The sequence below is a fragment of the Pipistrellus hanaki genome, assembly GCF_964339955.1.
Source record: "Pipistrellus hanaki genome assembly, chromosome: 6".
Classification (NCBI taxonomy): domain Eukaryota; kingdom Metazoa; phylum Chordata; class Mammalia; order Chiroptera; family Vespertilionidae; genus Pipistrellus; species Pipistrellus hanaki.
This window is the reverse complement of record NC_140508.1, coordinates 8,901,282-8,922,857: the sequence shown is the minus strand read 5'-3', so window position 1 is coordinate 8,922,857 and position 21,576 is coordinate 8,901,282. Positions and strand designations below refer to the sequence as shown.

General features: G+C 43.9%; 3 pseudogenes across 3 annotated transcripts; 1 reads left to right on the top strand and 2 right to left on the bottom strand.

The window, feature by feature from the left end:
- Positions 1 to 2,415: 2,415 nt before the first annotated feature.
- On the bottom strand, positions 2,416 to 2,899 carry LOC311624778 (ninjurin-1-like; annotated as a pseudogene). The gene has a single exon. The product of its transcript is annotated as a ninjurin-1-like (transcript).
- A 4,648-nt stretch (positions 2,900 to 7,547) lies between these two features.
- Positions 7,548 to 8,580, bottom strand: LOC311624777 (CBY1-interacting BAR domain-containing protein 1-like; annotated as a pseudogene). The gene is made up of 2 exons: positions 8,299 to 8,580; positions 7,548 to 8,109 (listed from the first exon to the last, which is right to left on the bottom strand). The product of its transcript is annotated as a CBY1-interacting BAR domain-containing protein 1-like (transcript).
- A 1,678-nt stretch (positions 8,581 to 10,258) lies between these two features.
- LOC311624257 (large ribosomal subunit protein eL39-like) lies at positions 10,259 to 10,608 on the top strand (annotated as a pseudogene). Its single transcript has one exon. The product of its transcript is annotated as a large ribosomal subunit protein eL39-like (transcript).
- The last annotated feature ends 10,968 nt before the right edge of the window (positions 10,609 to 21,576 follow it).

Sequence of the window (21,576 nt, the reverse complement as noted above, 5' to 3'; positions counted from 1 at the left end):
GATTGGCTGGTGGGTGTGGCTGGTGGGCTTGGCTTGTAGCGGAGTGATGGTTAGTTTGCATATTACTCTTTTATTAGGTATACACACACACACACTGAGTGGCCAGATTATCATGTGTTCAGAGATCATATCGGGTCTAGTAATAATTAATGTTGTTTTCCAACATTCGTTTAAAATCTTGCTTGGCGTTGACTTGTATTGACATAACCTTCAAACACGTGGTATCTACAGAACGTGTGAAGTGCAATTAACAAGTTTTGCTTGAAAAAGTTTGTGTTTGGTTTGGTTTTTGTTGCAAAACTAGGGCTAAGAAGATGGCGGATGAAGAGCATATTCGGCACTGCATGCTTTACGAGTTCCAATTAGGAAGAAAAGCAAGTGAGGCTGCAAAAAACATCTGTCGTGCTCTTGGTCAAGATGCAGTTAGCACCAGAAAATGCCAGCGTTGGTTTGAGAAATTTCACGAGGGAAATTTTTCATTAGATGACAAGAGTGGTCGAGGCTGTGTGTCCAATTTTGATCAAGAAGCTCTTCAAGCTCTTTTGGTGCAAAATCCTCAAATTACCCAACAAGAGCTTGCGACAACTTTAAATTGTTCACAAAAAACAATTTCCAATCAATTGCGTGCACTTGGCAAAGTCCAAAAGTTTGGAAAATGGGTTCCTCATGAGTTGACCAACAACAACCGTAATCAAAGAGTTACAATTTGCAGTTCGCTCCTCTCTCCTCAAAACCGTTTGCCGTTTTTAGAGCAAATTGTTACCGGAGATGAAGAATGTGTGCTGTATGTTAATTTGAAAAGGCGGCCTCAATGGTTGGACAAAAATGAGGCTCCGCAGCCCACGTCAAAACCTGACTTGCATGCGAAAAAAGTGATGTTGTGTGTTTGGTGGAATTTTAAAGGAATTCTTCATTATGAACTTTTACCATCTAACCAAACCATTACAAGTGCAGTGTATAGTGCCCAATTGGAAAGGTTAGCCCAAGTTTTAAGAGAAAAAGAACCCACGCTGATTAATCGGAAGGGCGTAATTCTTCACCACGATAGCGCACGACCACATACTGCAAGAATCACTGCTGAAAAACTGCGCCAGTTGGAATGGGAAGTTCTCCCTCAACCTGCATATTCTCCTGATATTGCCCCTTCCGATTACCATTTGTTTCGTTCTTTGCAAAACTTTCTTCTTGGAAAAAAATTTAATAATGAAGAATGCCTCAAAAATGCATTGACCGAATTTTTTGCATCAAAATCACAAGAATTTTACAACAGAGGGATTAAAATGCTTCCTGAGTGTTGGGCACAAGTAGTAGAAAACAACGGCAACTATATTGTTGATTAAATTTTGTTGTATTGTTTAAATAAATTCGATTTAAAAAAAAGTATTAGAAAACGACATTAATTATTACTAGACCTAATAATAATCTGGCCACTCAGTATATGTTTATTGATTTTAGAGAGAGAAGAGAGAAAGAGAGAAACATCAATCAGTTGCCTCTCATACTGGCCCCAACTGGGGATTGAATCTGCAACCTGGGTATGTGCCCTGACCAGAATTCAGCCGCAACCTTCGCATATCGGGACTGCGTTCTGACCAACCGAGCCACTGGCCAGCTGCAACGAAGCTGTTGACAGTCAGCACAGTGTGCGCTTCACTCACGGGGCAGGAGGGGGGAGGTCTGAAGGATAGGGAACACCTGCAGGGAGGTTCCCAATAGAGCAGATAATAACCTGCAGTGTGACCCTGGGCCATGACTTCTGGGCCTGGGCTGTGGGAGCTCTTTAACCTATTCTTCTGTAAAAGTGAGACACTGGGGCACTGGAGACCCAAGACCCTGGTCTGGAACCTGATTGGAAATGCCAGGTGCCAAGGAGCGGCCCAAACTTCCAGCCTTAGAAAAGGCACCTGAGGTGTGAACCAGGGCCAAGCCTGAGAGGGAGACTGCTGGAAGGAGCATTTGTTTTATTGGTCATTCGTGCTTAGAAAAGTGGGGCTGATGAAAGGTGGGCTCATGGCCCACGGCCATGATGGTGCCACAGGGGGAACTGCTGGTCCAGTGTCCCAGGAAGGGCAGGAGCCACAGGCCCTCCAGTGGAGCATTGGCTGAGGGGGGCATTTCCTTGTCCTTTTGGAAATGTCCCAAGACTAAGGCTGGCCCTGCCCCTTCCTGCCCTCCTCAGGCCTGCTGTGTGTCTGTGTTGGCCATGACCCTCCATGGGGGTCTAGTTCTGCCTCTGGGCCTCGCTGTCCCAGCTTCGGTGGGGAGGAGCCATGGATGGAGCAGGACTCACACTGGTGAGTATCCTCCATTCCAGTCCTGGCTCTGGCGTTCTCCGTGGTGCAATTTACAGGCAGATGGCCCGAGGTCGAGGCAGCTCTTAGGGTTTGTGAGGCTGTGGCTGGCACAGCCTGGCCATCAGAGCCTACTGCCGGGTACCAGGTCCACCACAGGCTTCTGGACGCGATGAAGATGCTGACCACGACGATGATGAAATGAGGCCGGTGGCCAGGTTGTTGAAGTTAACTTGGCTCGCTTGGCTGGGCTGTTGAGGTTGTACCTTACAAGGAAGATGAGCAGCACGCCCACACAAATCTGCAGGGAGATGGAGATGGCACCACCAGAAGCCAAAGCCAGGGCCCTGGTTGATGACTGCCTTCTGCTGTGAGGTGTTGGTCCTCAGCCGGGTGATGTCCAGCATGCTCTCTGCAGTACTCTTCTTGTTGGTGTAATGGTTCACGTTGATGGGCCTGTTCCTGCCCCAGCGTGTCGGTAGGGTGTCTGGGACATTGTGTGAGTCCAAGCACAGGTCACTATTGAGCTTGTAGCCCTCGGGGGCCGAGTCCAAGGTGCACACAGCTGCCGCTGCCCCCCTCTGAATCTGAGACCACCTGCTCCCCATTGCCGGTTCATTTTTAATTTTTGAGGAAACTCCATGCTGTTTTCCACAGTGGCTGCACCAATCTGCATTTCCATCAGGCTGCACAAGGGTTCCCTTTCTCCACATCCTCACCAGCACTTGCCATTTGTTCATGGTAGCCATTCTGACAGGTATGAGATGGTACCTCACTGTTGTTTTGATTTGCATTTCTTGGATATTAGTGGCTTTGAGTATGTCTCCTGGCCTTCTGTATGTCCCCTTCTGAAATTTGTCTATTTAGATCCTTTGTCCATTTTTTGAGTGGATTGTTTATCTTCCTTTTGTTCAGTTGTATGTATTTCCTGTAAATTATGGAGGTTAAACCCTTATTGATTTTAACATTGGCAAATATGTTCTCCCATGCGGTGGGCTTGTTTTATGATTCTTGAGCACAAGTTTCTGGCTCAAGAAGCTTCCTGAAATTTGCTCTGTTGCAGGTGAACAAAAACCCTAAGCGAACTGCCTCAGGTAAAGAGGGAATTCATTGGCTCCTATTGTTGAAAAGGCCTATGCCTTCAGCTGGATCCAGGAGCTCAGAGTTCTCAATTTTGCGTTCCCCTCTTGACTTCATTCTCAGGTGGATTATCCCCTTCAGTGGGTGAAATGCCACCACCAAGTTCAGGCTCACATCCTTTCACTGTAGAAACTGCAAGCAGAATGGATATTGAGCAGGCAAGAATGACCCTGCTGATGGTCACAGAAATGGCACAGGTGATAGATGTCCATAGATGTAAGCAAATGCTTGTACTTATCTTTATGTTTTCCAGCCCTTCCCAAACATTAAACAACAAACATGGGATACGTTGGTGGCAAATAACAGACACCCTCTCGAACTAGCTTAAGAAAAAAATAATTATTTTTTAAAGAATTAAGGATGGGGTTGGGGTTGCTCAAAATGACTTAAGCAAAACAATCATTCATTGGCCATCCAAATCCAAGGCAGGGCAGTAACTAAGAGGTGCAGTGCTGCCAGGCTTCTGAAACGAAGAGCAAGCTGTGAGGAAACTGAAGTACCCTGAAGTTCTCCCAGGAAACTGGGAGTCCACTCAGAATCAGTATGGAAGCCCCTCTCTGCATGATGGCTGGTTGGCTGGTTGGCTGTGGTTGACTTCGGTCTCTCTACATTGGATGTTTTTCTTTTCTCTGCTTAGTGCAGGACAAGGCAACTGCAGGCAGTTGCCCCAGGCTCTCAGAGTCACTGGGAGCCTGTGCTCCCCTCCAGTTCACAGGAGAGAGAGTCCAATTGGGCCAGCCTAAGTCCAACTTTTTATTTTAGAATAGTTTTAAATTTCCAGAAAAATTGAGAATATAGTACAGAGAATTTTCATGTATTGCACACCCACTTTCTCCTGTTAACATATTAATATTGTCTAATTGTTATGATTAATAACCACTATTGATTCATTGTTATTTACTGAAGTCCATACTTTATGTAGATTTGATTAGTTTTTCCCTAATGTCCTTTTTCTGGTCCAGTATCCCACCCAAGTCATCCCATCATGTCTCCCTAGGCTCCTTTTGGCTCTGAGGTTCTCAGACTTTCTTTGGTTTTGATGACCTTGACAATTTGGAGGACACTTGATCATATATTTTGTAGCGTGGCCCTCATTTGAGATTGATCTTATGTTATTCTCACAAGTAGACTATAGTCATGGGTTTGGGAGAGAAGACCCAAATAGGTCTTTTCATCACATCACATCAAGGTTACATGCTATGAATGTGACTTATCGCTGTAGATGTTGACAGAGGTCGTGTTTGCCAGGTGTCTCCACTTTACCTTTTAAAGTTCTTTTTTTTCCTTCTGACTTCTTGTCAACTCTTTTCTTATGCTGTTGCTGTCATTGACTTGTAAAGTACCCATGACATCATTTTCTGCCTGAATCTGATGCAAGAGGAAGTGGAATGTCATATCAATTTAAATGCATTAGGAACAGAGTTTCTTTGTTTTTTTTTTTTTTTGTGTGTGTGTGTGTGTGTGTGTGTGTGTGTGTGTGTTTTGTGTGTGTGTGTTTTTAAACTCTTTCAAAATATGGGGTTTCCTCAAGGAAAGAGAGCATTCTGTCCAAAACACTGTGCCATCCAGAATGAAATTTGAATGAGGTTTGGCTTCTTTACAAAGGGTGATACAATTCATATTTAAATGACTTATCAAAAGACGTAGATTTATCTTAAATTTTGTTTTCCAAGTATTGTGAATTTATGGGAGAAAAAAGAGTGACTCAGATGACTGGGGACTCCTGCGTTTCCTTGTGAACACATTGTGCTTTAGAAATGTTATTGCCTAAAGAAACGAGGCTTTAAATGTGCCTACAATATAAATGAACATTTCATTTTAAACAAACAAATAAACCCCCTAACACACCACCTCTGTACCCCTAATAACCTGACCATTGTTTTTTTTTACCCCCAAGCAATTTTGGGAAACAAAAAATTTATATTTTTTCACTATGGCAGCCAACCTTTTTCCTTTTCTTTCTTAAAGCTGCCAAATATTACTTGCCTTAAAAAAAAAAGGTGCTTTGAGTACCAGGAAGAGGCAAGCTAAATGAATGATGGGTGACACTATTTCATGAGTGTGTTTATGAAAGAAAACACTGTGCATTGCTGGGTGGATGATCAGCCCGACAGGAACATGGTGCTTGCTCATGGCCGTTTGCTTCTCAACACGTCCTTTAGGCTGGAGTGTGAGCAGGATGCATGTGTGCACATCACAGCTTTACATGCTAATACTCTACACACTGCCTGAACACCAGCTCTTGTGAAAGACAGCCATGGCAAGTGACTGCAATCCAGCTCAAAATGACAAGCAAAATTATCATTCGTTGGCCACCCAAATCCAAGGCAGGGCAGTAACTAAGAGGTGCAGTGCCGCCAGGCTTCTAAAATGGTCTCAACTCAGGAGGAATGGGCAACCCCCTTGAGCAAGGTGGACCTTGCCTGGCCAGCTCTCCTGCATGGCACGCCAGCTGGATTGCTGTGGCAATGGGGTATGCTTGTTCCACAGAGCCCCAGGCCCCACTGTTACCTACTGAGTCATTTAGGCCCACAGACGCCATGGCGCATCTGCCACTCTCATCCTCTGCTCCTCAGGTTGCTCAGCTCAGAGTATTCTGTTCCACCCAGCAAAGGGCCTATGGACTTTCCAGCCAGTGCTGAAACCAAGCCCAGACCCAAGACTGAGCCTTTTGGCGCCAGATAGCTGAAGCAAATGCGAGCCTCTCAGGAGGGAAATGCTGGTGCGGAATTTCACAGGGCTCAGGCAGTTTTAGAAATAGGCTCATAGAAAATGATCTCTGTCCAGTGCTGTGGCTGCCTCCGCCCCCTTATCTTCATATTTGCTCCAGCGTTTGAAACTGGAGGAGAATCCCATCACGTGTGCTCAACTTCAGCTAAAGAACCGTTTCCTCCAGAGGAAAAGGAATGCCTGGTGGCATACTTTGCATATGTATGTGTATACACCCTCCATTCCCACCTGTCCACACCTCATCCAGAATCAGGGGAATCCTTTCACCCCACCCTCTCCTGTCTTATCACCTGGGCTTGTATACACAAACCCTGCTTACAGTATTTTGCGCATGATTGATGTGATTTTCAAGAGCAAATCTGACCACACCCAGTTCTTTTTATTTTACTATTATTTACTTAGCTTTTCAGAAAGTCTTTATTTTTCTGTTATGAATAACTGCTTTTTGTAGTTTTCCCAAATGATTCTATTAATTCCATAATTTTTATGTGCCTGACTGGGATCCATGAAATAAAGTACAGTTCTCCATCCAAAGGCATACGGAAAGGCTCAGCTTAAACTGCTTCCCATGTTCAGGAACAAGCCTGACTTTAAATTACTCCTTTAAATTAGATGGGAATTTGGTACAATTTTCATAACGTTTTTAATCAGGGTGTTTTCTTAGGCACCATTCCACCAAGTGACAGCTTTCCAGAAGTTGTAGTATCACAACTTGAGTGTAACGGCAGTTTTGTTTAAAACCGGAATTGTGCTGAATGTCGCTTTCTTTTTAAAGCGAAAATACTTGCTTTGTGTAAAACACTGATATCCTAGGTACCCGTTACTTTTAATCAAGAGTGATTATACTCGAGTGAGAAGTAAATTTATGTGTTAAATAATGAAACCTCAGGCTGTATTAAAATGAAAAGGAAAAGGAAAAAAAGATGTTTTTTTAAAAAAATTTTTTTTATTGAGGCTTTACGGAATAGGATTTATATTTAATCAGAATGACTAAGGACCCATTTCTAGTAATGAAAGTATGGTGTCTTAACCCAAAAGAAGCCAGTGGAATTGTTAAACATTTTTTTTTATTTTTGTCATCTATTTACTATTGCAACCTCAACTAGGCATATATTGATATGAAATACTTTTAAAATATAGTCTTTTTTTTTTTTTAATAATGGAACCTATACAAAAAGATCACATATTGCTAGACAGGATGTTGAAATGATTGATGTTTAATGTTTTTTAAAACCTTCATTTTTGTTAGCATAAAGTCCCTTTAATTATTTTCCATTTCCAGGAGGGTTTCATTGTGAGGTTTATTGTATCAAGCCAGTATAAAGTTTTACAATTTAGTCATTCTGAATTCCAAGTCATTTAAGGTAAAAGTGGAAATGTGAATCTTCATAAATTAATTTCTTCTTCTCTTACATCTAAGTCCTCATCCTTTTCATCTCCCCTTCTGCTTGTTGATTCTTTCTAAGTTGACAGGTGGGTACTTGTCCTGTTTCAGATACACACTTAGCTAACAGTAATCTCTGAAGAGGCCACTTTGAATTCGTTCCTGCAATAACTAAATGAGGTGACTTATCTGGTGGACACAGAGATTTCAGAAAACCTTTTAGTCGTCTTCAATCAAGCTTTTGTATATATTGGTAGGCAGCAGTGTAGGCCTCTAAAGGTTTACCATGAAATAACATTTTTCAGTAGTGATACATTCTGAAAATAGAGCCTTTATATTCTTTATTTTCTGCTTTTCAAAATTGTCAGTAGTTTCCTCCAGATGACGAGTTGTTTGGGTAGCACCCCAGGTAGTTCTCCGTAGTTTGGCTTCTGCCTGTGAAATAACAGGGCAGCCAGGTGGGTTTCTCTGACATGTTCTTTCTGCGCTATTTGGCTTCTTGATTCCTGGCTGTTAATGTTGCTTTGAGTTCATCTCCCTTCGTTTTTATAATGGTTCCATAAGCTTTTAAAAATATATTTATATATATATTTTTAAGTTTATTGATTTTAGAAAGACAGAGAGGAAGAGAGGGAGGGAAGAGAGAGAAAAACATCAATTTGTTGTTCCATTTATTTATACATTCATTGTGTGATTCTTGCATATGCCCTGACCAGAGATAGAACCCACAACCTTGGTGTATGAAGATGACACTAACCAACTGAGTGACCCTACCTTTGGCTTCAGGTCTTTCAACTGCTGCTTGTCAGTAATCCGGAAGTTTGGCAAACTCATCAGCAAAGCTTTTCAGGCCCTGCTTTAAGTTGGGGTCTCTGTAGAGGCATACATGTTTACTTCATTCACCAGGAGGTCTGCTTTGTCTCGCACTCTGGGAGTGTCTGCATGTAAGTAGCCAAAATGCTTCTCCATATTTGTGACAGCATTTTGCAAGTGTCTGATTTTAGCATCTCAGCTTTCCAAGCTGCACCTCAACATTTGCCTCCTGCGCCCCTGGGGCCCAACAACGGGGCTCTGATGGACTTGGGCATGCACTGGGGTAGGAGTCACTGCTGGAGCCTGAGGGCTCGCCCCCAGTTCTTTTTATATGTACTGATTTAGAATCCAAATACAGTGATTCTTGGAGAGACCGGGTGATTCCTGGGGAGAAAACTAGGAAGAAGACAAAATACATGCCTGCATGGAACTTACATTCCAGTGGGATTTTTCAGCTTGACATAGCCAGGATCCAAACTCGGGCTTATCAGGCTTAGAAGGCATTGCATCCATTCTGAGCTCTGATGAATTGAGCTACTTCATAGCCACCAGGTACCAACACCAGAATTCACAGGACAGCAGATGGGAAAACATGACAAACACACAGGAAAGTAGAAATTAAATAAGACATTCCCTGCTTGCTACCCATGCGATCTAAGGCAGGTATCTAACCTGTGATCTCAGCTTTCTCAGGCTCTATAATGGGTCCACTACATGGTGTTCCTGAAGATTAGCAATAATAATAGTGCTCTCCATTTATTGAACACACATTAAGTTCCATGCATGGTACTCAACACCACTTAGTCCTTCCAACCATCCTAGATAGATAGCCATCATATTCCCATTTTATACATAGGCGTACTGAGCCTAGGGAGTTTAGTAACCATTCCAAGGTCACATAGCTTTTAAGTGGCAGAACCAGGATTCCAAAAATCTCAAGAAAAAGTGACTCTATAGATGACAAAAAAGACCATAATTGACATGGCAAAGTTTTGGATAATGTATGATGCAGAGATGACATTTCAGATTTTTAGACCATCAGGGCACCAGGCACTGTGCTAAGAGGGGTTGTGTGGCCGATGTGGTGTGGGAGCTACTGGCACCACAATTATCAACATTTTACCCATGAGGAAGCTGCAGCTCCCAGAGAAGGCTGACATGCACAGGGACAACAGTCAGGAAGCGTGGGGCCAGGTCAGAGCCACACTGCTCTCCAGACCTTGCTTTTCCACACCCATCCTATAGCCTGTGTCTAAAGCATCAGCACAATGTGTACGGTAGCTTTCCTATTGAAACTGTTACTAAATTCCTAAAAAAAGATTGAGAAAGCAGTTCACAGGACGACAATATGTAAAAACACAGAGGAGCTATTGCTTTATAATAATACCATCTAACACTGCTATAGCCCTCAGGATACTCCTCACACAGACTCTAAGCCCTTTACACATGACATTTTACAGGTAAGGAAATTGAGGTGCAGAGAGTTTAAGCAAGTTGCAATCCAAACTCAGGCATTCTGGCCCCCAAGATCATACCTTCAACTTAGACTGTGATGTTCTGCACTTCCTGCCCTCAGGCCTTTCCCCCATGCTTTGTAGGACAGTTGACATGAACAACGCCAGGGTTAGGGGCACAGATGGCCGAGTAGTCAAAAACCTGCATATAGCCCTGTTGAGTGTGGCTCAGTTGGTTGGAGCATTGTCCCATATACCAAGAGGTTGTGGGTTTGATTCCAGTCAGGGCATACAACTAGGTTGTGGATTCCATCCCCAGTTGGGGCACTTGGAGTGCTTATGGAAAGGCAGTTGATTGATGTTTCTCTTTCTTCTCTTCTCTCTCCAAAATCAATAAACAGCTCTTTCTCCACCATCGAAGTGTGCGTGTTCGCCTCTCCTTCACCATGTCTTCCCACAAGACTTTCAGGATCAAGAGGTTCCTGGCCAAGAAACAAAAGCAGAATCGGCTCATTCCTTAATGGATTCAGATGAAAACTGGTAATAAAATCAGGTACAACTTGAAGAGGAGACATTGGAAAAGAACCAAACTGGGCCTATGAGAACTCACTCATGAGAGATGACTCACATATTTATGCTGTATCCTGGTTGCCTCCACCTTTAAATGATTGAAAAGATGCTACTGTCTGGACAGTTGGAGCATTTTAATTGGAGAATTAATGGACTTGTGATTTTGCTCTGTTGATTCCCCCCCCCCCCCCCCTGCAATAGTAGGATGGTTCAGTAATAAATGTGTGAGATCTTTAAGAAAAATAAATCAATAAAATCAATAAACATATCCTTGGGTGAGGATTAAAAAAAATCCACGTATAACTTTTGACTTTATACCGCTAGTAGAAAAAAAAACAGCATTTTCAGTTGTGAATTTGCAGTTGGGAATCAGAAAATACTGTTTTTCGACTCTCCTGGGTTGACTGAATCTGTGTATGTGAAACTGGAGGATACAAAGGGCCTCGCCTGTGAGTGGACCAGCATGGTTCAGACCAGTGTGTTTCAGACCAGCAAGGTCAGGGGTCAGTGGTATATTGTCTGCAAGGCCTAAACAAGAACAGTAAGTTCTAGCTCATCGTTTAAAAATTTGCATGTTGGAATCATAATTTATTCAATGGTGTTTGGTGGTTTTCTTCCTTCCGTTTGTTACTACTGAGGATTTTGTGATGAAGTTTCCTGCAGACCTTTCCACCTCTGTCAATGGACATCCGAAAGGTAACTTGCGGTGCAGAGGTAGGCTTTTTTACAGGAGTGTTTTGGAACCTGGGTTCATGAAAGCTCGACGAGAATTTTATTTGGGACTGGGCTTGTCAGAGTCTCGGTATTTTGGACCCAAATGGCCTGAGCTGCCCGGAAATGGCTGTGCCGGTGGCAGAGCATCTGGGTCGAGCCACATCATGTGTTCAGAATGGACGAGTGTCCTTTGCATGCAGTCTGGAAGAGGGGACAGCCAGCAGTGTGTGCAATAGTCAGGCCACACCATGTCACCCTGGAGTCCTTACCCTTAGTTCTCATTTAGAGTGCACTCTAAAGCAAGTTCAGCTCAGTGTGCTGGGTCTCTGGGAGGGTGGTGGTGGGGGATGGAAGTTCCTCTGACTAGCTCTGTTTCTGAGCCATTAAGATCCAAAATGTTAGGTAAGGAATTGGAATGGCCTGAAGAGTTAGCAGGGATATTTGGGAGACCTCAGCTTTGTAAACCCATTCCCATGGATCTGCTAAAGGATGCCCATCATCACAGTAGTAACAGCTGCAACCTTTGTAGGGTCAGCCATGAAGAAGGAGCTGTGCTGAGCGTGTGTTCTTGGAATCACCCATGACCATACTTTATATGTGCCCTGTGGAAGAGAGAGGGAAAGACTGAGAGAAATATCAATGTGAAAGAAACACATAGATTGGTTGCCTCCTACAAGCTCCTAACCAGGGTCTGGGCTGGGGAGGAGCCTACAACCAAGGTACATGCCCTTGGCCAGAACCAGGGACCCTTTGGCCTGCAGGCCTATGCTCTATCCACTGAGCCAAACTGGCTAGGGCAAGTAAGGCTCCATTTTTGTAAAAGAAGTGTATAAATGTAATTTAAAGTGTTGAGCTAATAATGACTTCCTTTTGACTGCACCCTTATTACAATAAGTAATTCATATATACATATATATTTAATCTCACTACATTGCTATCATTATTATCTCCACAGATCAGGAAGCAGGCTTTGCAATAGCAACTGTTTTGCACAAAGTCACCAAAACAGATGAGCACTTCTATTTGTGTGTTATCTAAAAAGTAAAAAAGAAAGTTGGGCTTCTGAATATTTTAAGTTTTAAAACTGCCACATGAAATCATAGGTGTTTGGCTGTTGTAGCCTACAAAAATGGCAACTGCATATGGTTTGACCTTATACATGTATGTAATTTATGAATAATTTATAATTTACAAGTAAGTGATACAATTATAAGTGAAAATATCATGGATTGTTAAGTTGTGCACATATACTGGGGCAAATGGTCAAAACACTGAGCTGTGGAGTTAATGATGATAGCAATGTGGTGATCCCTACCTGCACTCTCGCAGGGGAAAGTGTGTTTGAAATGACAGAAGAAGTTTGAGTGAGAATTTTGGGGTGCAGAAGTGGGGTGGGATTCTGTTGGCCCAGGGATAGCTGTAAAAACAGATAAAGTATCTGGTTATAACTAGCATGCCGATGGAAGCAGGGACAGCCATGCACTTACAAAACCATCCTTGCAGATAGTTTTAAAGGTACCCTTTTGTGACTTTAATATGTCCTGACTCCACCCACAACCTGAAACTATTCAGGTTTGGAGGCCGCAAAGATCCTGAGAATCAGCAAGAGGCCCATGGTATACCAACTGGGGAACCTTGTGGAAATCATGGGTCTGGTTCAGTAGGTCTGGGTGGCATCCTGGAACCTGTATTGCCCAACAGCTCCCAGGTGTTGCAATGCAATAGGTAGGTGGGCCGTGCTCTGAGGAGCAAGGTTCAAGAGTGTTCTTCATTGCCCCGCCGGCGTGACTCAGTGTTTGAGCGTGGACCTATGAACCTGGAGGTTGCGGATTGATTCCCGGTCAGGGCACATGCCCTGGTTTCGGGCGGGATCCCCAGTGGGGAGTGTATAAGAGGCAGCTCCAGGTGATTAGGGCCTGCTGTGCTCTTTCCCATTCACTTGCCCTTTTAAAGTTTTTGTGCCTTGATTTTCTCATCTCTGTAATGGGGATAAGATGTATCTGGAGGTTCTGGGGGTCAGTCTCTTTCCAGCATATTTCTGCATTCCTTGCCTTGGGGCACTTTATTCTTTCTTCAAAGCCAGCACTGTAGCATTTTCAAATCTCTCTCTCTCTCTGCCCGGACCCTCCTGCTTCCCTCCCTCTGATAAGGACCCTTGTGGTTACATTGAGTCCGCCTGGATAATCCAGGATAATCTACAGCTCACGACCCTTAACTTAATCATAGCTGTGGAGTCTATGTTTGGTGACATACAGATTTTGGGGCCTTAAGACATGGACATCCTTGGGAGCCATTGTTCTGTTCCCCTCAGTGAGCGTAGCAAGAAAGAGCAGGGTTCTCAGTTCCCGTGTGTGTCTTCACTTGGCTGTTGTGCCTAACTTTCCTCATGCGTGTCACAGGGTGAGGTATCTGTTTCCTGCGGCTGTTGGAGGAGGGAAGGAGTGGTGATGACAAAGTGACGACCACGTTCCCAGCACTGGGCTCCTGTGTCAGACCCTGCCATAACCAGCTGTACCTTCGTGGGGCAAGTCCGTTGCCTACCTGTGACCAACCCACCCTGGACTGTTCCCCTATTACTTCAGTGAGGGGCTTGGCCATGTGACTTTGAAGTTCTCTTTCAGTGTTGTTGACAATCTATCTATGGCTGTGTGTGTGTGTGTGTGTGTGTGTGTGTGTGTGTGTGTGTAGTGAGGGTGGGTGGGATGGAGATGGGAGAGACACTTTCTGAAATGTTTATATTTTATGCCTTTTGATGTAATTCCAGTCAAACCAGATCTTAAATCATGCAGCAGGAAGCTCCTTTAATTTTTAATTTGTTTTTCTTAGAAATGATTATTTCCACATTGAGCTCAGAGACATTCGAGTCTCATCCTGTCTTCCCTCCTTTATTGTTCCTAAAACTCCCCAGGCCACTGTTTACTGCTGCCAGTCAGGTGGGCTTTGTGCAGAGCAGGCCCTTGGAGCCAGCAGTTGCCCTGAAAAGGTGACACACAGAGAAACCCGGGTTCACCCTGCCCTTCAGGAGGACTGTCATGTCTGTAGGGGAACTCTGTGTAGCTTGTCCTGGATAGGCTGGGGTGGGGCTGTCAATGCAAAGAAATCCAACCTGCAGAATTCCTTGCTAAAATCCACAATCGTGTTTTACAAGACCAGTTGAGAGGGAGTGCTGGGGTGGGGGCTGAGGGGAGGCGTAAAACTGGATTTATTGGGAGTCAGGACTTCTCTGTGTTTAAAATTTGATGCCAATAAGTTAGTCCTGGTTTTGAAGAACAATAGAGTGAAGAAGAAAAGAAAATATCATTAATAAATTTCATATGAACTGAGGCAACAGATACTTTTTATCTTTAAGAGACTTAATCCCTAAATAAATAAGTCAGAGGTGGCCACTGGTGGCTTCCTAGGCCCTAGAGGATGTAGGAATGGAGCTGGGATGTAGGAATATTTGTGAATGGGGGTGGGTCGGGTTAAATGCTTCACCTGAAAGTCAACTTCAAAGTCTTGTTCTTTACAAGCAAGCAAGGACACGAGAGAGTCCTGTGAGGGGCTGATGGTGCCTCTAGGCTGGGTCTGCAGAAATTCTACAGGGCCCCTTAGCCAGGCAGACTTCCTAAGGGTCAGGATGGGGTGGGGGCACGGTAGCCAGCTTGGGAAAAAGCATATAATTTGCCGTGCCTCAGTTTCTTCATTGTAGAGAGCCACCTGAGAAGGCACAAGGACATTCTTTTAATTCCTATCAGCTAAGTCCGAGGGCACTGGCAGAATCCTGTTATCAGTACTGGTTTCTTAATCCAATTGCTTGGAATGAGGAACAAATAGGACCTTGACTCACCCAGGTCTTGATATGCTAAATCTTGTACCAAAAAAAAAAAAATAAGGAGCTTACCCAGATTTTGATGAATAGGATCTGGGCACACCGGAAGCTCCTTTTGACCTTAAAATCTCCTTTGGAAGCCAATAAATATGCTGTGTGGTCTGTGGTGAGGGTGACTGTCTCTCCATCAGAGAGATGGCACCTACCTAGCTCCCAGCTTTTGAATCCATTTCTGCCTCTTGTCTCTTTCTTTTTCTAATTTCTTAATCCCCAGCTCCTCCCCTCAGGAACCTGTCGTTTTTTCCGTGCGGAACGCAGAAAAAGGAGAAACACCACACTTCATCGGTAAAAAGAGGGTGACTTTTAGCTCATAGTATTGCAAAGGTGAGATGAGCTAGTGGGGCAAAATTTGCCCAGTTAAGAGCAGCTGTGGGACTTCAAAATGAAAACAGCTTCATTGTTGTTTTCTTTTTTTCTTTCTTTCTTTCTTTCTTTCTTTCTTTCTTTCTTTCTTTCTTTCTTTCAGCTTTATTTATTTATTTATTTATCTTAATAAATCTTTATTGTTCAGAATATTACAATTGTTTCTCCCCCCTCTCCCCCCCTAATAGCTCCCCTCTACCTGGACTCCACCCCACCCTTTGCCCTTACCTCCTCCCCCAGCCCCCCTGCTGTTCTCATCCATAGGTATATGATTTTTGTCCAGTCTCTTCCAGTACCCCCCACAAGACACCCCTTTCCCCCTGAGAATTATCAATCCCCTCCCATTCTATGCCCCTGCATTGTTGTTTTCTGATTGTAACTGGAGTCTCTTAGCCTCAGCCCATTGACTCCTTGATCCAGAGACTCCTTGCTGTGGAGTGTCCCCTGTACTGTCGGATGTTTAACATCATCCCTGGCCTCTGTTCTTGAGGTGCCAGTAGCAGCACCCCCTTCCCCAAGTCAGGAAAACCAAAGCTCTCTCCAGGCATTGCTAAGGGTCCCCCATATAACTAAGTTATAACTAAAATGCATGCCTATTTTGGTAAACAAAACCAAAACTAAACCTAAAACTGTATCAGACAAATATAGGAGAACATGAAGAAGAAATAACTTTCTAGGAGTCTGTTCCCATTGAAATGTACATAATTACAGAGGTTTTCTTTAAAAAAATTTTTTTTAAATATATATTTTTATTGATTTCAGAGATAAAGGGAAAGAGAGAGTTAGAAACATAAATGATGAGAGAGAATCATTGATCAGCTGCCTCCTACATGCCCCCTACTGGGAATCGAGCCTGCAACATGGGCATGTACCCTGACCTGGAATCAAACTGTGATCTCCCGCTTGATAGGTTGATGTTCAACCACTGAGCCAGACTGACTAGCCTATGGAGGTCTTTCTAAGCAGACACACACAAAGTACACACACACATACACATATATTAAATATGAATTTAACTTTTAATACAAATGGTCATATACATACTGTTTTATTGTTATACTAGAGCCCCAGTGCACAAAATTCACTATGCAATGGGCCTCTAGTATAACAGAGGGGGTGTTTCTCAGCCCTGCCTGCACCCTCTCCAATCTGGGACCCCTCGAAGGATGTCCTACTGCCGGTTTATAGGGATCGGGCCTAAACTGGCAGTTGGACATCCCTCTCACAATCTGGGATAGCTGGTTCCAGCCACTCACCTGTTTGCCTGCATGCCAATTGCCATTAACCACTCTACCTGCTGGCCTGCTTGCCCCCAAATGCCCCCCCCCCGCCCCACCAGCCTGCTGGCCTGCTTGCCCCCAACTGCCCCTGCTGCTACCCCTCACCTTCCCTCCCCACTGGCCTGCTCACCCCCAAATGCCCCCCTGCTGGCCTACTCATTCCAGACTTCTCCCTCCCGTTGTCCTGATCACCTCCAACTGACCCCCACTGATAGCCTTCTCACCCCAAACTGGGCCCCTTGCTGGTCTGCTTACCCCCAATGGCCCTTGCCATCCCATCCTAGCCTGATCACCCCCCAGTGACCCAAGGTTCTAGCCCCTCCTTTTTTCCTTTTCCATTTTTTTTTCCAGTGCCTCGTTGAGTGGAGGTCAGGGCCAGCCAGGAAGCTTGGCTTCCTTTATCACTGGGGGCAACCCAAGCCTTCTGTTTGCTCTAGCTCCATGGCAGGCCGCCATCTTGGTTGGGTTAAGTTGCATACTCACTCTGGTGGGCATGGCTTTGCATAGCAGAGTGATGGTTAATGTGCATGTTTCTCTTTTATTAGTGTAGATTAAGTAACACTTTATTTTACTAAAATTGTCTAACAAGGGGAGAAACCAAGATGGTGGCCTAGGTAAGCACTAAACTGCCACCTCGCACAACAATTTCAAAACAACAACTAAAAAACAGAACAGACATCATCCAAAACCACAGAAAAGCTGGCTGAGTGGGAAATCTACAACTTAAAAAGAAGGAGAGAGGCTCTCAGATCAGGGGAGCCACAAAGCACTGAGCCAGTAGGGAGATGCGCACGCAGAGAGAAAGGGCGACCGAGTGCCTGACTGGCAGGAGGGGAAAGGAAGCCCCTGACTGCACTGAACCCCAACACCAACTACACTGAATCCCAACCCCGGCAAAAACCTCGTGGACCCAGGCTCATGTGAGTAGACTCTGGACTGTAGAGAAAGGCACCCAGAGACTCAGAGACTGGGAGTCTCTGGAGAGCTGGGAGCCGCAGAGGACAGGGTCTAGAGTTACACGCAAGTGAGGTGTGCACAGAGGTCTGACTGCAGAGGAGGTTGCAGCAGCCTCTCCATAGCGGAAGGAGTCAGAAGCTCCTGAATACACTGAATCCCAGTTCTGACTGCACTGAGCACTGAAACCCAGTTCCGGGTGAGCCCTTGGGGCACCCACGCTCTTACAGGGGAATTTGGACTGTCAGGTTGAAACTCAGGGGAGCTGAGGAAGGCAGAGGTCTGAGGCACACGTACAAGGGCAGGACTGACGGGAAGCCAAGACTGTCGGCTCAGCCCTGAGACTTCGCTTCATCCAAGCTGAGCACAGAGGCTTTTGCAATTTTGCAAGTCTGATCCTATAAGACCAGGGGTCCTCAAACTTTTTAAAGTGGGGGCCAGATCACGGTCCCTCAGAGAGCTGGAGGGCCGGACTATATGAACTACTAATTCCTACTGTAACACCTTGGCTGCGCTCACTGCCCAAAAAACCTGGCGGGCAGGATCAGACTCCCCTGGAGGCTGCATGTGGCCCGCGGGCCGTAGTTTGAAGACCTCTGCTATAAGACTGTTCTAATACGGAAGGTATCCCGGTGAAGACACAGCTGATACTCACATCCAATTGACTTGGAGGTCAATTCCTCCCAGTGACATCAACAACAATCAAGACTTAGCTACAACAAGGCTGTACACACAGACCACAAAGGGGAGCACCAAGAGTGTCTACCTCAGGTAACTGGGGAGGCTGAGCCACTGGGCCCTATAGGACACCTAGCACACAAAGCCACCCTACTAACTCAGGGAAGCAGCAGAAATGAGGAGACAAGAAAACAGATCTCAAACTAAAGAAATGGAGGAGAACAAAAGACTGGATATAGAGTTCAAGATCATGGTTATAAAGTTTTTAAAAATTTCCTGGAAAAGACCTTTGAGGATAGGAAAAAGGATCAACTAGAAGTTAAACATATACTGACTGAAATAAAAAATATCATACAGAGATCCAACAGCAGATTAGAGGAAAGAAAGAATCAAGTCAAAGATTTGGAATACAAAGAGGCAAAGGACACTCCTCGGGAGAAGCAAGAAGAGAAGATAATCCAGAATGTTGAAGATAGTGTAAGGAACTTCTGGGACTTCAAGCATACCAACATCAGAATTATGGGGGTGCCAGAAGAAGAGAGAGAGCAAGATACTGAAAACCTATTTTATGAAATAATGACTGAAAACTTCCCCCACCTGGTGAAAGAAATAGACTTACAAGTCCAGGAAGCACAGAGAATCCCAAACAAAAAGAATCCAAAGAGGACCACACCAAGACACATCATAATTAAAATGCCAAGGGCAAAAGACAAAGAGAGAATCTTGAAAGCAGCAAGAGAAAAGCAGTTGGTTACCAATAAGGGAGCACCTATACGATTATCAGCTGATTTCTCAACAGAAACTATGCAGGCCAGATGGGAGAGGCAAGAAATATTCAGTGATGAATAGCAAGAATCTACAATCAAGATTACCCAGAAAAATTATCATTCAGAATAGAAGGGCAGATAAAGAGCTTCACAGATAAGAAAAAGCTAAAGGAGTTCATCAATGCCAAACCAGTATTGTATGAAATGCTGAAAGGTATTCTTTAAGAAGAGGAAGAAGAAGAAAAATAAGTAAAGATAAAAAGTATGATCAACAAATACATATATATCAACAAGTGAATCTAAAAATCAAGTGAATTAAAAATCTGAGGTACAGAATAAACTGGTGAATATAATAGAATCAGCAGCAAAGAAAGGGAGTGTATTGATAATTATCAAGGGGAAAGGGGTGTGGGGGGTGAGGAAGAGACTGGTCAAAAATTGTACACCTATGGATGAGGACAATGGGGGGAGGTAAGTGCAGAGGGAGGGGTGGGAACCGGGTGGAAGGGAGCTATGGGGGGGGGATGGAGAAATAATTCTAATAATTTGAGCAATAAAGATTTATTAAATTAAAAAATAATAATAAAAATAAAATAAAAAAATGTCTAACAATTTCAGAAGGAATGCATGCTTATTGTAAACAGGTGGGACAATGGAGAGATCTTTGAAAAGGAAATAACCTCCCTTCCTACTTGGAAAATGCATCTGTATGGCATAGCATGTGCACCTCACACATGAAATAAAAATTTGAAAATAACACCTTGACATACGCAATGCAGAGTTCTAACATAACATTTATTCACATATAATGTCAGTAAACTAAGCAAAAGGATGATTATTCAAAAGTCTAATTCACGTGACTCATTGACATGCCCCTCTGGCAGCAGAGGAGGAGTCAGGACGCTGATGGCCCAGTGATGAAGATGGTTGCAGGGAGACTCATGCAACTCCAGTGGCCGGTGTGCTGGAGGTTCCTGACAGCTCATGAAGCTGGAACCCCACACTTTCCCTCTGCACGGGGCCCTGCAAACTCTGTGGCTGGACCTGGTGCAGCTTCTTCAGCTGACTCTCCAGTCTCCTTGGGGTCAGAAAGCCCTCTCATAGGAGGACAGGGACCTCGCAGACCTCCAGGTCTCCATATGTGTTCACAAACCAAACCCCGTTCCTTTATAGCAGGTTTGGAAGTACCGGACATGGGCACAGAGGAGATGGGGAAGAAAAGTGGCTGCAGGGGCAGCTGGGCTTCCCAGGAAAGCCTATGCTCTGTCTCATGGGGTCACCCCAATGATCCAGCCAGGCCCTCTGGGCTTCTCACGGGCAGCAAACCTTCAGATTTTAGGATAACTGCCAGACTTTTAAAGCGTGATGCCAATTCACACTTTGAAAAACACGAATCAAAAGAGACTTTCTACTAAAAACTAGTCTGGACTCTTCAGAAATGTCCATGTTATAAAAGACTAAAAAGCAAAAATTACAGCATGATAGTCATAGACCAAAGGGGACTAAAGAGATATGATAGCTAAATGCGAGGCAGAGGATGACAAAGGACCTTATGGGACAGCTGGGGACATGGGGATATAGACTATATATTAGTAAGAGTACGTGTACCATTATGTTGGTATGTTAATAGTATAATAATATGCTACTGTCATGCTGATATGACATGTTTTATGTATATTATGTCAAACTAAGTATGAAAACTGAGTGTGGTTATGTAAGAGAATGTCCCTAGGAGACATACGCATATCTCAGCTATATGTCTATAGGGAGAAAGCAATGTGAGAGAATTGTATCAAGTGGTGAGTCTAAGTGAGAGTATATGAATGCTCGTTATTCATTATATATATTTTTTTATTTTTTATTTTTTGACAGTTTTCAAAATAAAAACTTGGGGAAAACATTATAAGGCCTAACTCTCCCCATCTTTCCCTTAGCAAATCTGCAGGTCAAACTGGCTCATGAGCCCCTGGCTCATGACATTTGAATTAAACTATCTGACAAACAGGGAATTTCCTGCCTGACTTTTACCTCTGTGAAGCCTCCCTGATTTCCTGGGAGCTAACCTGGTCATTTGTTCTAGGCAGTTGATAATGATAGATCAGGCCACTTGTGTAGAGGTAGGTGCCTATTTGTCTTCTCTTAATTATGCTATGAATGGAGAAGGCAATGTTTCTTACTCTCTTTGGTATTCTTCCCTCTCCCCCATATTATAAGGACTAGAATGAGCTGCTAATTCTAGTCCTTATAGATTCACTTGTTGATAGATATGTATTTGTTGTTCATAATTTTTATCTTTACCTTTTTCTTCTTATTCCTCTTCTTAAAGAATACCTTTCAGCATTTCATATAATACTGGTTTGGCAGTGATGGAGAGTTTTAGCTTTTTCTTATCTGTGAAGCTCTTTATTTGACCTTCAATTCTAAATGATAGCTTTGCTGAGTAGAGTAATCTTGATTGTAGGTCCTTGCTTTTCATCACTTTAAATATTTCTTGTTACTCCCTTTTGGCCTGCAGAGTTTCTTGAGAAATCATCTGATAGTTGTATGGGTGTTCCCTTGTAGGTAAC